Source organism: Phalaenopsis equestris, unplaced genomic scaffold (assembly GCF_001263595.1).
Source record: "Phalaenopsis equestris unplaced genomic scaffold, ASM126359v1 Scaffold000316, whole genome shotgun sequence".
Classification (NCBI taxonomy): domain Eukaryota; kingdom Viridiplantae; phylum Streptophyta; class Magnoliopsida; order Asparagales; family Orchidaceae; genus Phalaenopsis; species Phalaenopsis equestris.
Genome location: NW_018164758.1, coordinates 70,647 through 91,829, shown reverse-complemented (window position 1 = coordinate 91,829; position 21,183 = coordinate 70,647). Strand labels below are relative to the sequence as shown.

At 34.1% G+C, this 21,183-nt stretch overlaps 1 pseudogene; it reads right to left on the bottom strand.

The window, feature by feature from the left end:
* LOC110025619 overlaps positions 1-20,667 on the bottom strand; it is a 74,771-nt pseudogene extending 54,104 nt beyond the window's left edge.
* Between the last annotated feature and the right edge of the window lie 516 nt (positions 20,668-21,183).

Here is a 21,183-nt window from a genome sequence, read left to right as displayed (position 1 = left end):
TCACCCCCCCTCCCTAGCCGCAGATTCAGTAAATAAGCGTAGGATTAGTCAATGTTTATGCCTGGACCAAAGGGTAAAGAATATGTATGCTCCTATTTGGCATAATATAATTTGAACTAATTCGCTTTATCCATTCACTATAATTTCTTGATAAGGAGAAGGATGCTTTCTTATATATTGAATATCACATTTAAACCTTCATTAATATCATTCGTTATTTAATAGTTATTAAAATTACATATTTATTGCAATTGCCTATTAGTGACAGATAAGCAAACTGAAATTTGTTGTTGTGATTAAAGTATTGCTTTTTCTAAAATCTTAGTTCGTAGTTCTAAACTTACTCCCTGTAAGATTGATATCTAGGACTCCATTGGAGCCCTATATTACTTGAGTGATACATATACTTGCGTTGATAAGTGTGACTTTACAATTGTTGAATATTTATTACATCCTTATTTATCTTATATTCTTAAGCATATATAAAGTCGCGGTCAGGCAGCAACAATGAGCAATGTGGAAAGGATAAGGAAGGGTTAGGGAAGGATAATAACCCCTTTCAAAGCAAGATTTTGGTGAAGCATTGATCCCGACTTTCTATATATAGAGATGTGAAATGCGATATATGCGATTATATTTATAATATTTTAATATGGGATATTACGCAAGTATACATATCTTTATCAAATAATATAAAACTTTCTGATCAATTCCCGAATATCAAACCCATAGGAAGGATTAGTTTTAGATAACAAAATACTTAGCAATATATATTCTTATTCAAAATTAAGATGCTATAATAAAAATAAAAGTTCGATTCTTTTTGTAATTTTTTATAATTAAAAATAAAGTAAGCAATTAATTAACTTAACTAAAATACTTGTAAGATGAAGACAATATAAGTAAAATATATTTTTTCTTATCATGAATCGGTGATAAACATATAAATTAAGTTGTGGAAGTATGCTAAATATTTTATGTAAAATAGGAGCAATAATATTCTTTACCCTTACTAGAGATGTTATAAAGAACACTGGTTAACCTATAGTTTGAATAATCTTGAAGATCGGCTAGGCAGGGAAGATACTAGCTCTCACTCTAGAATTTCATATTCTCTCTCCACATAGAGACTAACATCTCTTATCAAAAAGTAAAACTATAAATCAAATTGGGGGCTTTAGCCTATCACTCTAAAGTCCTCTAATTCTACACCCTTGAAAATATATTTCCCTATTTATTTGCACTCAACCCCATGAATTACATTCTCATTCATGAAATCAGTGTGTGATTCCAACCATTTGTTGACTGAGACAATACCATCTCAGATCTTACATGTTCTCACAACAGGTTCTAACATCTTAATTGGCCAAATCAAGAAGTAAATGAAGTGCAAGGTCTTGAATCATCACAACTTCTTCCAACATTGAAGTATAATACTGCACACAAATTCCTTTAAACATTTAATCACTTATCATTTTAAGAAAAAAGCTAAAGAAAACTACTCAGAATACATGGAGAAAGCACAACCACAAATGAGTTTAAAAGTAGAAATCATGCACACAAACAAGAAATCTAAATTAAAAACCAAGTGTAGTCACAAAGATAAATACTTATCTCAAATTCTCTCCACTAAATATCTTGAAATTCCTTTGAATTATCTTCCTTCTCTCACAATACAAACTAACACTTAAAATAAAATAAAATAAAGTAAAGGTGGCCGGCGACGGGTAAATTTTAGTGGTTGGTTGCTGGCCCCTTCTTTTGGAAAATCTAAATCTTTTCTTATAAAAATCCAAGGGGTGCCTTGGTGTCTCTTCAAAAAGGTTTCTCCATTCAATAAATCTTCTAGAAGTTATCTTCTTAAAAGCCAATTGAATGAATTTTTGTGTCCATGGGCTATTTCCCACGTTTTTACAAGTGTTGCTTTAAACACCTCTTCAAAATTCTGCTCTAATTAATATTTCTTCAAGTAACTAACTTTAGCACTTAAGCGCGAAGTACGTGGCACTTAGGCGCGAATACTCTGGAGCTTAGGAGACAATCCTGGGTGCTTAGGCGCCCAAGTTCATTTTTGCACCTTTCTTCATTTTTGCTCCAAATATGACCATTTTTCACTCCTTTTAGCATTTTCCATCCATTTGATTGCACCTACAAGAAAACACACAAATAACCTTCATTAAAACAAAATATCTCAAAAATACGTATAAAACGTATATATCTAAAAAATATTATCTAAAAAATATGTATAAAAATGTGTACAAAATACTATATATTTTAGGTCTATTAAGCACCGCTTGACCCTTGGATACAACCCAAGAAGGGAAAACAGGATGTTGGTGGCTGTCCCAAACAAACACACGACAAAAAATAAAAAGAAAACACAAAATTAAATATAAGATACTAGGATAACTAAGGAGGGATCCACTGCCATTGGCAACAAGCCCTAGAGTAAAAGAGGGTCGGTTGGCCCATCCAACTCTTAGATCAGTTCGGTGCTGGCGAGGAGACACAACAATTGCAACGCCTATGTGACACCCATGTTAGTCTCCCATTGTTGGGGGAGCTTTGACCTTATCCTTCAGAGCTTTTGTCTCCATATAATATGGATTACAATCAGTGTTGTTGAAGGTAACAAAAATGTTGTAATCTCTTCAGGTTTGAGGGTATTCAAATGTAACAATCAGAAGCATTTGGATTCGATTGTTAAATGTACTATCACCCAAAGCACTTAAGATGGGTTTTCAAATTGCACGTAACCATCTCTATCTGTCCAACCATCTGTGGGCATCTTGTTAAACTGAACCAAAACTTTGTATTGAGTGTAATCTACAAAAAATTTTAAAAGTAGCCTTGGCTCATCTCTCTTTGAAATGAAGATAAACTAAACCTCCCTTAATAGTGGCGGCTAAGGTGACAAATTATTGTTGACCTTACTTTTTTGAGGACTCACCCCACACTTTGCCCATGACTTTAGATCAGGGCTATGACTTTTAGTAATCCATTAAGGCAAGCTCAAGCCCTCTAGCCCTATGGGCAAGACATTCCCTGGGTCATCCAAGTGAACCCAAAATGCTAGGAACTTCTCTATAAGCCCTAGAGACCACCACGAGTACAAAATTTATAGTGAGGGATGTATCCACCCTAATTGATCTCTAGTCTCATCAGAGGTCTCTCTAACCCCACAAAACCTTACATATCAAACCAAAACCCTATTGTGTCCATTTGACCTCAAAATTTAGTGGCACCTTAGGGTGGTAAGAAAATAGGCTCAACCTTGATTTGGACAAAAAATTGACCAATTGACCACCTTACCCTTCAAAATAACCTTCACATCATAATAATGTCCATAAAATTAACCCCATGTCCATATGGGTCCACAGGGTCAAAGCTATAACCATGTGGCCAACTCAACCACTATAGGGTTAATTTCCATACATTATATTTCTCTTAATTAATAAATTAATCAAAAGGATTTTTGTGGTGGGCCTAGCCAAGCCCAACCCTAGAGAAATCAAACCCAATTCATGGCATGCACACTCCTAATGGATCATCCATGACCCAAGGACTACCCACCATGACATGGTCAACCCAATAACCCAATTCAAACCCAAACCAGCCTTTGAATATTCAACATATCTGGTTTATCATGAGAGGAGATACATGTCACCCTACATGGCCTTAATCTTAAATCCTCTTGAACCAAGATTGGGTGGTCAAGCCGGGCCACCTCTGAGCCAATTGTCCACCTCACCACTTCCAATGAGCTTAAAGCCTTCTCCAACTCATGTTCTCCTCCATACTCACCTCCATGATGATCACACCATGGGAAATGAGAAACTTAACTCTAATGCCAAATACATCTTTTGAAGTCCTATGAGGCCCTTTGAGCATCCACCAAAACTCCTCCAACTATCTTTAACCTCCTCCATTGACACCCATGGTTATTTAAGGAGCAAACCTGAGAGCATGAACACATGAAAAACCCCCATATAGAGCCTTCAAACTCTTTTGCTTCCAATATCAAATTTTCTCTCCATAACCTAAACATTCAAAACCCCATCTTTTCAGCCCATCAACCCCATTGAGAAACCCTAATTTCTCAAGCTAAAACCAGTACATTTTAAAGCTAAACATGAAATTCTTCAAAACCTAATTTTAAGCATCCTAAAAGCTTCCTAGAACCATCACAACACTCCTCCAATTAAAATCAAGCCTTCTCGCGCCCCTAACCTACTCCAACACCAAAACCACATCATTCATCCTAGTCTATAGTTAGGGCCGATTTCAATCCAAATTGAGCTAAGGAGAAGCTTCGTGAGATCACAATGGTCATGTCTATCAAACCCAATTGAGGCTACACCTCTTGGGACCAGGTATGGTTCAAGAACCCAAAAATTTGCTTTGGGTTTGGTCTTTTGTGAAATAAATGAATGTACCATGCTTAATGAACGATATAGATGTGTTCTTCTAGGTTAGATGAAACTTGAGGAACAAACCCCACGAGAGTTCATGAAAAATTAAGGAAGAAATTAGGATTTGATCATTGATGGTTCTCAGGTTATTATCCCATTGGGACAATGACCGGTGGTTGTCTGTTTCCATGCATTAGAAAAGAGCTGTGGTTATTAGTGCGGACCATCGTACAGTGTAGGGGAGGAGTACCAAACCTCGAGACAACGCGACATTGATGTGGAAAGCATTGCGAACCAGGCGAAGCCGCACAGACATTCGGAGCAGACAAGCATGACGCTGCTGTTGAATGCATAAGTCGGAAAATCCAGAATTTCCTTTTTAAATAAATCCAAAAATTAGATGGAACCCTTAAAAACTCTTAACTTGGTGTAGAAAAATCACAGAAATAAAATAAAAATGTCCTTAAACTTAGTGAAAAGAGGGTAAAATAAAAAAAATATATATATAGAAAATAATTGAATTATATTTATTTTTTAATTTGTTAAATACTCCTAAGAGTATTTTAATTATTAAAAATTAATTATAAAGGGTAAAAGTATTTGAAATTTTGAGGTAATTTTTCCTCTGAAGTTAAGAATAATCTTTATTTTTCCCATGATTAGAGGAAAACTCTAACCCTAAAATGATAAATTTTCTACAAAACATGTAATTATTTTAAAAATAATTACAAAAATTAAAAATTAAAATAAAAAATATAAACTAAATTGGAACAAGAAAATAAAAATTAGGATAGTGAAATTAAACCATAAATGAAATATTAGAAAGTTACGGGTAAAATTGTAAATTTAAATTTTTATACTTTAGCCCAAATTTGTCCCTAAGCTGGTTTAAAACATTAAACCAATCCTAAATCTTTAATATTGAAGGGTTAACATCATGATTATCCTTCTAACCAGGAACTTAACCCTAAATTTTGGGTTAAACACACATTTGACCCAAATTAACCCTAAACTTTGGGTCTAGCCCCCATTAGACCTAAACTTTGGGTCTAGCCCCCATTAGACCCAAACTAACCCTAAACCCTAAGGTTCAACCCAAATTGAACCAAACATGATCATTAGGTCGAACACGCATTTGGTGTAATGCAACTTAACCATAAACCTGGGTTCAACCTTACTTTAACCTAACCCTAAATGTTGGTCCTAACCCATATTAGACCCAACGTTAACCATAAACCTAAGTTCAACCTAACTTAAACCTAACCCTAAATGTTGGGTCTAACCCATATTAGACCTAACCTTAATTGTAAACCATAAATTCAACCTAATTTGATTCTAACCATAAGTGTTGGGTTTAACCCACATTTGAACTAACCTCAACATAAATCCTCAGGTTCAACTTAAATTAACCCTAACCCCAGGTTAAACTTAAATTGAACCTAATCCTAAATGTTGGGTCTAACCTCAATCCTAAATCCTTAGGTCTTTTGAGCTTTGTAGTGAGCTAAGTTTAATCTAAATATATTTGAGGATTAGTTGGTATATAAACCATAATTAATCTCCTTCAAACACTACAAGCTCAATTTTGCTTATCCCTCTTCTTATGGGTTAATTAAGGTATAGAATTGAGCACAACTTAAACTTACCGAACTTTGGGGTGACCTATTCAGCAACATAATGATGCGACGGTTATGTGGTGCGTTGTAAATATCTTTTAATTCTACAATACACACTTGGCAACATGAGTAATAAATATGCAGTTAAATCCCAATAAAAATAAATTCAATATAAATAGTTTTAACTTTTAAAATATTTAAGCTAGAAAATAATAATAATAAAGCAATTATACGTATTGCTCAAGTAATAAAAGGCTCTAATGGAGTTCTAAGTATCGATCCCACAGGTAGTTGGAAATTCTTATGGTTATAACGTCAAAAATAATATTCAAACTATAAAGCTTAAGTAAGCAAAACAAATCTAAAGTAAATTTAATGTGCGCTAAATGAAATGCAGTTAAAAGAACTAAGTTACTAAACTAATTGCTGAACTTAAAAACAAAACTTATAAAGACTAGACAAAGTTTTGTAGTGAAGAGTTCAAATTTAAGAAAGCATCCTTTCCCTTTACAATGAGCTTATAGATTAAGAAGTAATTAAAATCATTTAAAATACATATAAACTTGTATTCTACCAAATAGGAGAAATTCTCTTCTTTACGCTCTGAAAGTGCATAAAGAACATTGATTAATCTAAAGTTTGGTCCCTAAATCTGTGGTTAGGTTGAGAGGATATTAGCTCCCACTCCAGAGCTCTCACTTCCCCCTTGCCTAAGGGCTAACAATCTCGCTTTAGTTTCCAATCAGCTAGACCAAATTGGGGATTTTAATTTGTCACCTTAAAATCTCCAATTCTACACCTATCAAAGTATATTTCCATCTTCATTTGCACTTGACCCCATGAATTACATTCTCACCTATGAAATTGAATGTGATTCTTACATTATTGTAGAAAGCACAACCCTTTCGGATCATTTGATTCTCAACAAATTTTAATCTTTTAAGTGGCCAGATCAAAAAGTAATTGAAGATCAAAGTTTGAATCATCAAAATTTATTGACATTTAAAACCTTACAAAACAAAACTAATTCTTCACAAAATCATATCTCATTATAGCGAGAAGGATAAAGAAGAATACTCCTAATTAATGTGAAGGATAGAATAAAACACAGATTTCATATATGAAAATAAGTTTACAAAATAAAGAAAGAAAAGAACACAACTTATCTCACACTCCTTCCTAAGAAAATTCGTAGAAGTTCCATTTAAGCACTTTCTCTCTTTACAATCACACTCAATTCTCTCTTAGAAGTGTAATGGAGAATAAATCCCTCACCTTTCCTCTCCTCTTACAATCCTAGAAGAAAATCCTCTCTTCTCCAATACTTCTCTCTCACGCCAAAACCTTCCTCTCAATCTCACGCCGCTCTCTTTTTCAACTCTAGACTCCTCTCCTTTTTAATCGGGGCCAGCCCTCTTTCTAAAGGAATTTAAAATTCCCTCATATTTCTCCTTAAAAGTCACATCTCTTAGCACTAAGTGACAAGTCCCTTAATCCAAGAGACATATTCCTTCATTAAAAAGATTTTCCAAAGTGTCTAGATGCATTGAACCACTCCATGGATTATTTGGAGCCTTCAAAAATTGGTCAAAAATAGTCACAACTCCATATTAATTTGTCTCTGACACTTCTGGAGCATGTTCTGGTGCCTACCTAATGAAGTCCATGCTGTTCTCTGGATTTTGGCACCAGGATCATGAAAATCTCTATTTTGGCTCTAAAATTTGTCCTGTTTGCTACTTTTTTCTCCAAATACCTAAAATTAATATACTTGAGATAAAAATATGAAAATACCCTTCTTTAAAGTGCAATATCACCAAAAATAGCATAAAATATATACTTAAATTAGTACATTATTTAAGTGTATCAAAATCCCCTAAACTTAAATGTTATTTGTCCTCAAGTGACTCTTGTACTACATAAGAATATGACTTATGACAGAGATTAGCTTTTAAAATTTTATAATTTGGTTTAATAAATATAATTGTATAACCTAAGGAAAACTTTTAACAACTTAGGTTAAAATTATAAGTATAATAACACTTAGTAATCAAGTGTAAGAATTTTGAATCTCCATTCATTTCAAGAAGAATTGTAATTTCTCATATCAAGATACTTAGAATATCCATAAGAAAAATAATTTCATGAAAACTTTATTAGCAAGGATGCTAATACTCAAATACAAGTTTAGAAAATGTAATAAAGTTTTTTTTCCTTAAGTTGATTCAAGTGAAGCCAATTTTTTATTAGGAATTTCCTCAAGTTTCTCCTCACATATTTTTCTTTTCTTTTTCTTTTTCTTTTCTTTTTATTTTCTTTTCTTTAGGATCTTTTTCAATCCTTTCTTTTCTTTTCATTTTCATGTGAGGATTATTATATCTGGATAGCCTTTATTAATTTTGAACTTCACTATCCTCTTCTTAAAGTTAAAACTTCTTACCTTCCATCACTTCATAAATTCATATTAGCTTTGAACATTTTTTCATAAAATCACATTCTTTTCATCTTACATAAAACTCTAAGATTCTTAATACTTCAAAAATACAATTTCATTTACTTTAAACAGAAAAAACATAGTCTTATTCTTTCATACTAAATATCTTAACTCTAGAATCAACCTTCATTATTAACAAATTTTGATTAAATTTACCATAATATTTACAAACAAAAATATAGTTATTTAAAGTTAAACTCTAATATCCATGGTCATGTTAAATTAATTTTAAATGTATAGTTAATTGAGGACAAATAAAATTTAGTTCACTTCTTTTAAAGAAGTTTTTCTTTCCCCAAATTAAATAATAAGTAAAAAAGTAAAACATGTAGTACAAAAAATTTGCAGGTGAAAGAAAACATTAAATGCATAAAAATAAAACTAACATGTAGAGGGTTCTGAATAAGAAACTTAGCTCTGATATTTTACAGGTGCCAACTTAAAAAGTGTAGGCTTTAAGGCATTAAATAACATAATATATAAAAAGGATTTGCTAAGAAAAAAATAAATTAAAGACTTAAATAATAAACTAAAGCAACTAAAAATGCTAAAAAGTAAAAATCTACAATTTACAGCAACCTATACAAACAAGTTCAGTTGGTTCACAAACCAAACACATAAATTGTTCTAACTTTACTCATCATCAATAAAACAAAACAAATAACAACACAGAAAATCAAACAAAACCCAAATAAAACTTACTCTTCATCATCCTCCTCTCCCTCATCATCATCATCATCATCTTCTTCTTCTTCTTCTTCTTGCACATAAGGCATGAAATTGGGACATGTAGGAAACTCTACAGTATGATCACCCCTAAAAAATCTAACCATCGACTCTTCATATGTAATGTCGTATTGGACTCTTCTCTGCTTATATTCATCATTGTAAGATTTTTTGACTTCCAAACCACCTATTATGTTCTACATTGCTACACGATTTGATTTCTGAATCATTAACGATTCCATAATATTTTCAAGTGAAACATAACTGGAATTAGATGGTCCTGTAGCTGATGTTGAGGGTCTGTTACTAACACCACTCCTCGATCCAGGAATTGATTCAAACTTATGGACTGTGAGTTTTCCAATTAGCTTAAGTGGTTGCATCATTTCTTCATTCCTATTAAAGTCAACTCCTAATTGTTCACATAAAGTGAAAATCAGGGCAGGATAACCCACTAGCTGTCCCACTTCTAGCTATACTCTAAGTATTATACACAATAAGAGCACCAATATCAACTACTTTCGTTTGTTGAATGAAGAACTTCAACACTGCTCTTTCATTAGTTACTTCACTCAGGTAATTAAATGGAAGTAACTTTGTAGAGATGAAGTATTGTCATGCTTTAGATTGAACATTCAACATGAAAGAAGAGAAATTGACTTTGTGATTATTTTTAATCTTCCATTCTCCTCTTCCATCAGTAAGATAGGCAATTACTTCATCAAGTGATGAATCAGTCAACACAAATCCAGCATACTCACAATGAAATTCATTTCGCAGCCCAAAAAGTTCATTGATTCTTCTTCGAGTAAATTCAACATGCTTACCTCTAACATAAATGTGGTCATCCATAGTCATCCACAGATTGGCATAAAACTCTCAAATCACAGGACCAATGGCTACTGTAGTGAAGTAAAAAAAAGTTTTCCACTTCCGAACAATGATCAACCTTTCAATCTCTCCTCCCGGATTTGAAAATTCTTGCTCCTGAATCAACTTCCTCGAGCCCCCATTTGACTATTATAAAAATGTTGAGCCTTAAAATTAAAAAATCTCCTTTCATCAAAATCTCCCATAGGCTTTCCTTTCTTTACTCTTGGAGCCATAGGAATTTCTATATAATTTTAAAAAAAAAATCCAAATAAATTCATAATATCATAAATCAAACTCCAAAAGTAGGAATATTTGGTAAGAAGCTTTTCACCGTGGGTTCTCTTTAAACTTCTTGAAAAACTCTCAAAATTTGGATTTCCAAAATGTTGGATAAATCCATGGTGAAAATAAAAAATTTCTAAGTTAAAGTGAAGCTCTTACTAAGAAAAGATGAAATCCAAGACTTTTAGGCTTAAGAATCTCCTCAAATCCACCAAATATCAAGCCCTAGGTTGAGTTTCAGCCGAGGTTTAGAGATAGGAGCTGACTCAAGCAGTAAAAATGGAGTTTTATAGGGGTATTTCATGGTTTTAAGTGAATCTGGTTTTCGGGAAACTGTCGCCTCAGGCGCCAACACAAAGAGTTTTGAGATTTCAATTTTCTTTGAAAATCTGCTACGTACAACACCACATTAACCTCTAATTAACTTAATTAAACACTTATACTCATAATTAAATAATTTTCTAACACATAATTTCACAAACAACATAAAACTCACATTTACATATAAAATCCAAACGATTACAAACTAAACCAAACCGTATAACCTAATGTTGAAAACTAAGTATTAAATACTCAACATTTGATACAGATAAAGTTCAACAATAACAGAAAATAAAATCCAATGCAAACACAATAGCATATATAAACAATAATAATTATGAATTCCATACTAAAACAAGTTGAAGCATCTTCTTCACTTTCGTCTTCTTGAATGTTTCCTAAGGATTTGTAGTGCACGTATAAGTTGTAAAAAGGTTGGTGAGGAAATTCATCCATCGAATCTTCTTCAACCCAAGTATTTTTTGTAAACATGCACACCCAACCTTCTTCAATACGTCTAGTGTGTTCATAGTGTTCCTTCATCCTTCAATCCAGGTGGTTAAGCATTTCAGAAATATTTCCAATTGAATGCATAAGATTATGTACCTCTTTTTCTAACTTCTTAATCCTTTCTAATAGTGCATTCAAACTAAAGTAAGGCTAAAAAGACAATGAATTTTCAGATGAATGATCCATCAATATATTCATATTGCTCTCCTCCCTAATTCATATGCAGTTGCAATAAACTTCTGGGTTTATAGGATTCCAAGGGAGAAGCACTTTTTCCTAACTTTCATAAGGCACTTGCAACTGGCCGCACAACATGAATATGGTAGATGGATGTCCTAGTCAAGAATTAGATCCATTGATGATTAAACCCAAAATAGAATTTAATATTAAATCACCCACATCAATAGGTCTTCCAGTTTGGATACAATAATTCAAAATCGCACTTCCTTCGTCATTTTACTAATTTACATAGTAGGGAATAGTTCTGATGTAATAAAGAAATGTCATGCCTTCGATGTAAGATTCAGTAATGATGAAGGAAAACTTACATATCCGTTATCATCTTCATCAGTAAGGAATCTATGAATTTCATTCATGTTCTATCTCGTAGGGACAAAATTCACATAGTGACAAATAGGGACACTTTCAATCATAAACAAATCATTTATTCTTAAAGAAGTGGACTGTACCCAAGTGCATCAAACATAGATGACTCTTTAGTTAATTTAATGAAGATTAGCTTAAAACTTCTTCACAACAAGAACTACTACCGCGACACTTACAAGAACTACTACCACAACAGTATAATAAAGTACTTCCCAGCGTCTCTGTGCAATAATATCCTCCACTCGAGTATTCGGTGTGTTGAATCCTAGATTCACAAATCCTCATTCTTTAATTAGTCTCTTCTTTACAAGAACACAATTATATACTTCTGCGCATCAAAACTGATGAACTTCTTCATATTAAAAAACCCAAATCTAGCGGTTTCTTTAGAGCGGGAAGCCATGGGATTTGAAAAATGGAAACTTTCCCTCCATTTTTCACTCTTAAATAACTTTCAGATTCAATTTTTGGGAGTTACTAGGAAGAAAACCCGCCAAAACCGCCTAAAATTGCCTTTTGAATCGTCTAAAGTCATTTCGATCTTTGCGGCGCTTTTGGCGTCAGCTCTCTGGAAAATGGCACCTCGAGCGCCAGTTCAGATTTTTGCACCGTTTCGTTTTAAATCCAAATAATTCTCAAATAATCTATAAAATTGGGTAAATGAAGATGTTTATAAGTATTTTCCTACTATGTAAGTTTCTCAACTACACGAAATTCATAAATAAAACACACATATATATATATATATATATCAACATATAAGCAGGAAAAAATAATATAAATATGGGTTGCCTCCCACAAAGCGCTTGATTTAATGTCGTCAGTTCGACATTTGTAGTCTTTACTCTAGGTGACCCAACATTACTGTCTCTTTAAAACTGGTCTTTGACTATCAAAATATGGTTTCAATCTGTGCCCATTCACTTTAAATATCTTTCAAGTCTTGGGATCTTTAATATTAACAACTAAATATGGATAGACTTTTACAATTGTGAATGACCCTATCCACCTAGACTTAAGTTTTCCAAGAAATAATTTCAATCTTGTATTGCATAATAAAAATTCATGTCCAGGCTCAAATTCTTTTTTTATTATCTTTTGATCATGTCATTCTTTCATTTTCTCTTTATAAATCCTAGCAATATCATAAGATTTATTTTTAATCTCTTTAAGCTCATTTAGTTCCAATAATCTTTTCTCACTAGCATCTTTTAAATTAAAATTAAACTTCTTAATAGCCTAACAAGATTTATGCTCCAATTTTACTAGTGAGCGACAAGTCTTCTAAAAAATTAATCTATATGAGTACATTCCTATGGGTGTCTTATAAGCTGTCCTATAAGCCCATAATGCAATATCTAATCTAGCAGACCAATCCATTTTATTAGGATTTACAGTTTTTTTTTCAAAATTCTTTTGATTTCACGATTAGATACTTTTGCTAGACCACTAGTCTGAGGATGATAATCAGTTGTAATCCTATGTATAATATTATATTTTTCCACCAATATTTCAATTCGTTTGTTCCGAAAGTGAGATCCTCCATCAGTGATGATTATTTTCGGCATTCGATATCTTATAATAATATTTTTTGATTAAAATTCACCCCTTGGTATCAGATTAATTGGATTACTGGTATACAATCCTTGAGTCTGGAGGCTAGGCTATCAATTTCTTAAACATATAGGGAAGGTAACAAACCTGCACATTGGCTTGTCAATACTGGCCTACACTCTCAGACTCCCTTGATAGATAATTGTACCACTCCTTCTTTAGATTTACTGTTGAAAGGAGATCTTGTTGATCTACCTTTCATAAGAGTTTTTTCTGCTTAACTTTTGGGAAGTGCTTTGTTTTTGATAAAGGAAATATCATTTTTGATGGATGGTCTCTCTCTGATGGTGAGCAAGTCAGCACCTCTTCTTGATATTCTAGAAGAGGGTGTGTGAGATATCATGTTTAACATAATGTGTTGGAATATTAGGGGAGTGGCAGACCCTTCCTCCCTTAATATACTTAAGCACTTATGTAGGGTTCATAAGATTTATATTTTTGCTGTTCTTGAACCTCTTATCTCCACTAATATAGAGCATTTTTGTAGAAGTTTTAAGAGCTATACTTTCTTTGCTAATAAAAATAACAAAATTTGGATTTTTTGGAAGCGTGATATTGACCTGACTATTTTTTAGGATGACGAGTAATTTGTTCTGCTCTATTTTAAGCATGATAAATATTCTACTTGGGTCACTTTTGTTTATGCTAGCCCTCTTCTCCAGGATAAATATTATCTGTGGTAGAAACTCGCTTTGGTGGGAGACTCTATTACTGATAATTGGGGGTTGGGAGCGATTTTAATATGATTATGAAGCCTTCCGAAAGAAGATGATGGGGGAGATATAACTCTATGCTTATTAATCATTTCTGTGATAAGATTAACGATGCTGGGTTATTTGATCTTGGTTTTACGGGTCCTCCCTTCACTTGGAGGCGAAGATCCCTTGCTCAGCGGCTTGATCATTTCTTTGACAATCAACACTTCCTTAAGCACTTTCACGTTTCAAAAGTTAGACATTTAAATCATGCTGCCTCTGATCATAATCCCATTTTATTATCGCTTGCCTTCACTTTTAAGCCTTCCACCTATCATTTTAAATCTTAACATCTCTGGACCTCTCATGAGACTTTTTTGCATCTTATTCAACAGGAGTGGAATGTTGAGTGTGTTGGTCACCCTTGGTTCATTCTGTGGTAGCTTCACAAAAAGGTCACTGTGAATCTACATAAGTGAAATTTAAATATTTTTAGTAATGTTCATAAGAAGGTTAAGGAGGCTCAAGCTCATGTTAACAAGCTTGAGGAGCAAGTTATTTGTTCTCCTGAACATGTTGAAGATTTAGCTACTGCTCATTCTAAACTTTTGGAAGTTATTTCTTTGGAGGAAGGTTTTCTTCAACAGAAAGCTAATGATGTCAACTTTTCCTCTGCAGATCATAATACTAAATATTTTCATGCCTCCATTAAGCATAGGAAGAATATTAATACTATCCTCAAAATTTGTTCCCCTTCTGGGTCTTTCTATACTCTTGATAAGGATGTTGGTTAAAGTGCTGTGGATTATTTTACTGATATCTTTATGACCAAAACTCAGGTTATGCCAGTTAATACCACTCTTTTTGATGATGAACGGGAGTATGTTTCCTCCTTTTCCCTTTGTGAGATCCCCACTGAGTAGGATATCTTATCAGCTTTGAGGGACATTAATGCCAACAAAGCTCCTGGTCCTGATGGGTTTACCTCTTCCTTTTATGTATCTTGCTGGGATCTTATAAAAAAGGAAGTCACCCTTGCTTTTCAAAGTTTCTTTTGGGGGGAGGATCTCGGGAAGTATTTCACTTCCTCCATGATTCTGCTCAATCCTAAGGGTAATGATAAGTCCAGTTGGGATAAATTTTGCCCTATTTTCCTCACCTCCGTCATTTTCAAAGTTTTAAGTAAATTGATTCTCGCAAGATTGCAGCCCATGTTACCTAAGATCATTTCGCCTCATTAGTCTGCTTTTGTTAAGGGTCGGGAAATCACTGATAACATTTTACAGGCTCAAGAACTTATTGAAGATCTTGATAAAAAATGTCGGGGTAGTAATATGATTTTAAAGCTTGATATTAAAAAGGCCTTTGACACTATTAGTTGGGATTTTATCATTAACATTTTGCATGCTCGTGGTTTCCAGCATAATTTCATCTCTTTAATTCAACGGTGGCTTCAGAACAATCATTATAGTGTGATGGTGAATGACAATACTTACGGCTTCTTTTCTGCCCTGAGAGGTATTAAGCAAGGGGATCCCTTATCGCCTACCATTATCATCATTGCTTTTTATTACTTCTCTCATCTTTTCAATAATTTGCAGCTCAACAAGTCTTACACTCATTTCTATCATAAATCCTCGGTTCTTGTCAGTCATCTCGCTTATGCAGATGATGCTATTTTGTTCTCTAATGCCAGTAAATCTACCATTAAGGTGTTAATGTGGGTTCTTGAGGAATTTCAACAAGCTTCTGGGTTACGGTTTAACAAAGACAAATATAATTTTTTCTTTGGTAAGAATGTTAAGAGCTCCATTGTTTCTTGGGCTATTTTTTTTACTGGCTTTCATTCTGCTTCTCTTCCTATCAAGTATCTCGGGGTCAATCTTTTGAGGGGGCGTAGGAAACAAACGCAATTTGACGATGTGGTTGAAAGGATTAAAATAAAATTGATGATTGGAGGAATATTTTTCTTTCAAATGGTGATCGCCTCACCTTACTTAAAAGTATCTTATTTAGTATTCCTCTGTACACCTTAAAAATTCTTAATCTCAAGAAGAGCACTCAACTCTCACTTGAGAGACTTTTTAATCCGTTTCTCTGGTCGGGTGGTTATTCTAATGAGCATTGGACTTCTTTTTATAACGTTTGCAAGCCTATTTCTGTTGGGGGGTTAGGGCTTAAATGTCTTGATAAAATCTCTAATATTAATATTAATATTCTAATATTAATATATGCAAACTTTGGTTTAAATTTTGCTCCAATGACTCTTTATGGGCTAATTTCCTCTTTCACAAATATTGCTCTTATCATCATCCGACTGTTGTTCAATGGAAGGTGGATGACTCTATAATTTGGAAAGCAATGCTAAAAGTGAGAACTTTGGCTAGTAATTTTATTTTTTGGGATGTTGGTGAGGGCAATGTATCAATTTGGCATGATCAAAGGAGTTTGGGTGACAATCTTGTGTCGCCTTCGAGAACCCCGCATGATTTAATTCTTTCAGATCTTTGGTTTCAAGGCAATTGGGATGTCAATAAATTAAATGATCTTTTTGGTCCTCTTGAGGCTGCTAAGATTGCTAAACTTCCCATAAAGAATACTACAAAGGATTCTCCTTTATGGAAATCAACTGTTGTTTTATCCCCCACAAAAATGCTTTATATTAATATTTATCCCTATAGCACGTGGAGGTGGAGTCATGCAATCTAGAACAAGCTTATCTCTCCTTCTATCTCTTTTTTCTTATTGAGATTTTTCTTAATTTTTTGCCTTTGGATGATATTTTGAAACTTAAAGGTTTAAAAATGTTGTCCCAATGTTATTTATGTAAAAAGGACTCTGAAATGGTTGCTCATCTATTTTTTCTATGTCCTTATGCTGCTCATATTTGGAATATATTCGGTAACCATTTTAACTTAAAATGGCCTTGCTCTTTTGCTATTGAGGATTATTTAAATATTTGGAAAATTTTTATGTCCGTTGATAAAAATTTGTTGTGGTATCCTCTTGTGTTTCTTTGGTTCATCTGGATGGCTAGAAATGGGGCTAAGTATGGTAATAATTTGTCTGCTCCTCATATTACTCTTTCTAATATACTTGCTCACTTCAAATGGGCCTCTCGTTCCCTTTCTTTGCCGGGTGATATTATTTAGTTTAAAGTGGGTAGGATGGCCATCTTCAGATGGCAACCCCCACCTTTGGACTGGGTTAAATTTAATTTGGATGGCAGTTGGATCTCCAGCGTGGCAGGTGCGGGTGGAATCTTACGGAATCATTTTGGATAGTGTTTATACTTTTTTGCCTCTCCGATTTGTGCTGCCTCTCCTTTGGAGGCAGAAAGTTGGGCTTTCCTCTTAGCTATACAGGTTGGGGCTAGGCTTAATTTTACAAAAATCATTTTTGAGTCAGATTCTCAAATGCTTATTGATGAGTTTTACAATACCACTATGCCTCGATGGGATTTTCTTGCCAATATGAATAGAATTTGTGATTATATCCAAAGATACAAGTTCATTTTTCATTTGTCTTTCATATACATAGAGGGTAACTCTCCAACCAATTGGTTAACTTGTTTGACTAAGAATTCTTCTGAGGTTAGCTGTGGCACTTTCCCCATGCCACATTTTTGCACTCTTTTGAAAGGAGATTTGCTTGACTCTCCTTTTTTGAGATGCTAATTATTTGGTCTGTTTTCTGTTTCTTTTTAGCTTTGGTGGAATTGGCATTTTTTTCCTTTTATATTTTGATTTTGATGGATGATGGAAGCCGGGACTTGCTTGATGGCTTCTTTACCACCTTTACTATATTTGGTTACTGCAATTTATCTGGAATCTTTGTCAAAAATGGCTGGTTGATAGGATTTGTTGCGAGGTTCTCTTAATGATTTACACTTTACCACCTCTAGATTATGTGGTCATTTGTTTCTTGCAATTTGGTGGAAGCTTGGTCAAAGCATGGATAGTAGTGTGGACTTGCTGGGTGGTGTTTTTACATCCTTACCACCTTTAATTTATTTAGCTATTGCTATTTTCCTGGAGCAGGGTCACGCCTAGCTGGTATTTGGTTTTGCTCGGTGGTTTTTCCCTTTCATTTACATTATTACCACCTTTTTTCTTAGGATTTTGCTTCTTACTTCGGATTTCTGGAATATGGGACATGCCTGGTGGCTTCTCTATAAATTACTTTTTTACCACCTTTATTTTATTTGGGTATTATTTATTACCTAAAGGCTTGGGCCAAAAATGGTTGGTATATTGGAATTGCTGGATGGTGTAATGATTTATTTTCTACTATCTTTAAGTTATGTGGTCTTTTGCTCATTTCAATTTTGTGGGAGCTTGTTCAAAGAATGGATGGTATTATGAACTTGCTAGGTGGTGTTTTTTACATCTTTACCACCTTTAATTTATTTGGATATTGCGATGTTACCGGAGCTGGAATATCCGCAGGAAGTACTATCTTTAAGCTAACTCTACTAAATGGTTTTATGAATTTTTAGCTCGATTTCCTTCTGATCCCTTATGTTAGATCCCTTATGTTATCTTTACTGATGCTTTTCTGGCACTTTTTGAGGATTTTCTTGTTGCAGGTCGTCTTTTTTAAGTTTTTGTTGCAGCGTCTTCCAGATAGTGTAACTTTCTTTTGGCGCAGGATAGGATTGGCTGGAGCTGCTCGAAGCATTTTTGTTTTGGATCTTTTGTATTTTGGGTTCAATAGAACTTTTGGTGTTTTGCTTAATTTTTGGCGTAGCATTGTACTGTGGACTCTGGAACCCCTAGGCTTAATGTATATTTTTTTGGTTTATCAATGGGGATCCACTGTCCCACCCAAACATGTAGCCTTTTTGAAGATTAACGCGTAAGGATCCACGAGTTGCTATATATATATATATTCCCAGCAAAGAGGAAAATACAATTATTCAACAAAAGAGAATAAGTGTAAAAAATACAGCTAAAACAAATTTTCTCAGTCCTGGTTTGCAATTCTGAAGCGGGGAACCTCCAATATGTCTCCTTGCAGTAGGAATTGAAGGGCTGGAGGGGGGTTTACAGTAACATCAGTCTCATTGGAGTATGACCCACATTGGGCCAGCCAATTTGCAGGTTGGTTTCCTTCCCTGTAGATGAAAGTGAAATGAATTTGGAACTTTGTAATAAGATCTCTGATTTTTTTTATCCAATATAAGTGGTGCCATGAAGATCCCTCCTCTTGATTTAGTAGATGAACCACTGCAGCAGAATCCACCTCCAGTCATAGCTTGTACAAATTAGCCATATTAGCAAAGTTGAGAGCCCAAACAACAATAAGCTCAGTCTCAGTAGCATCAACAAGCATTACTGGTTTGTAGAAGTATAAGAGGCACTTACCCAAATGATTTCTGTATATACCCCCACTCCAGCTCCATGTTTTGTAAAGCTTCCATCAGTATTAATCTTCACAGTGGGATGTTGACAAGATTTCCAATAAACTCCAAATACTTGAATAGGATTAGTCTTTTCTGATGAGCAAGATTTGGAGACATTAAGGAATCTTTTCCATTTGATCATCTTATCTAGATAAGATAAACTATTTCTAATAGTTTTTTTAAAATTTGGGATGGCATTCTCAAACTTTGTCGTGTTTCTTTTCAACCAAATGAACCAAGCAGTAATAAGTGATATAGGAGAATAGTTTCTCTTGCTTTGTGCCAGGTCTGCCAGCAATTGAATAGCCTATCCCAAGTAAAATCTTTCTCATCAATGTTCAACTGAGTTAGTAGTTGTTTCCACAACTGCTGAGCAAAATTACATTCAAAGAACAAGTGAACCAAGGATTCCCCCTCTTTCATACATAACCAACATTTAGAGGGACCTCTCAATCCTTTAACTTGAGAATGTCATCAGTAGGAACCATCTTATGGAATATCCTCCAATAGAGAAAGGACATAGATGGGGATAGAAATTTGTTCCAAATAGTGTCTCCCTGAGGTATTTGCTCCCAACAGAAAACTTTAGAATAGATAGCTTTGGTTAGACTTTGATGAGAGAATGTCTGCACATGACTTTATCAGCTTTACTTCTATCAAACTTTATACTAGCCACTTTGGTGATATAATGAGGTTACAGAATATTAGACACCTTAATTGAAGACCACTCATCACCATCCCAACAATCAACCACTTTCAGATCAATATTGTAGGCATTGGTAATAGGGGATAACCAATCTTTTGGACACCAATTATAAAGCCAAAACTTAATATCTCCTTTACCCAGACCCCAACTGTAAGTGTTCTCAGCAATTGTTCTAATTTTCAGCATTTTCACCCAGATTTTAGAGTCCCTAGTTTTCCTGATAACTAGTGTAGGATGCAGATCTTTGCAATATTTGCCCCTCATAAATTTTGCCCAAAGAGAGGTTTGAGCTCTAAAATTGATCCAAAGTTTACAGAAATTTATCTGAAGGAGTTGGTCTAGATCCTTAAAGCCAATACCCCCAGCTATCTGGGGTTTAGCAACCTTTTTCCAAGAAGCCCAGTGCATTTGCTGTCTTTGGCCAGACCACAGAAATTTGTTGAAAATTCTTTCAAGCTGGATTTATGTACTTTTCTTGATAGTAGTCATTTGAAGTATATTTGATGGGAAGGTAGTAAGAATACTCTTAAGCAATGTAATTCTTCCCCCATTAGATAAAAAATTCTATGTCCAACCATTGAGAAGATTGGAAATCTTATTCAATACCTCTTCAAACTGAATTTGCTTAGTTCTGCCATTAAGGAGAAGTACCCCTAGATACTTAATTGGGAGCCGAGAGATAGAAAAACCAGTGTAGTTAGAAGCCCATTGTTTGCAAATGGGGGAGGCATGTTTGTGAAAGACGATTTGACGCTTTTCTGGATTAAAGTACATCTCAGAGTGAGCTTGGAAATTTTGATGTGTCTGGAAAACTTTTCTTACAACATTAACATTCTTATCATTCTTATTAGCTCTGGAAAAAACCATTATATCATCAGTATATAGTAAGTGAGTAATGGCTATATTGGATCTGTGGTGGTATCT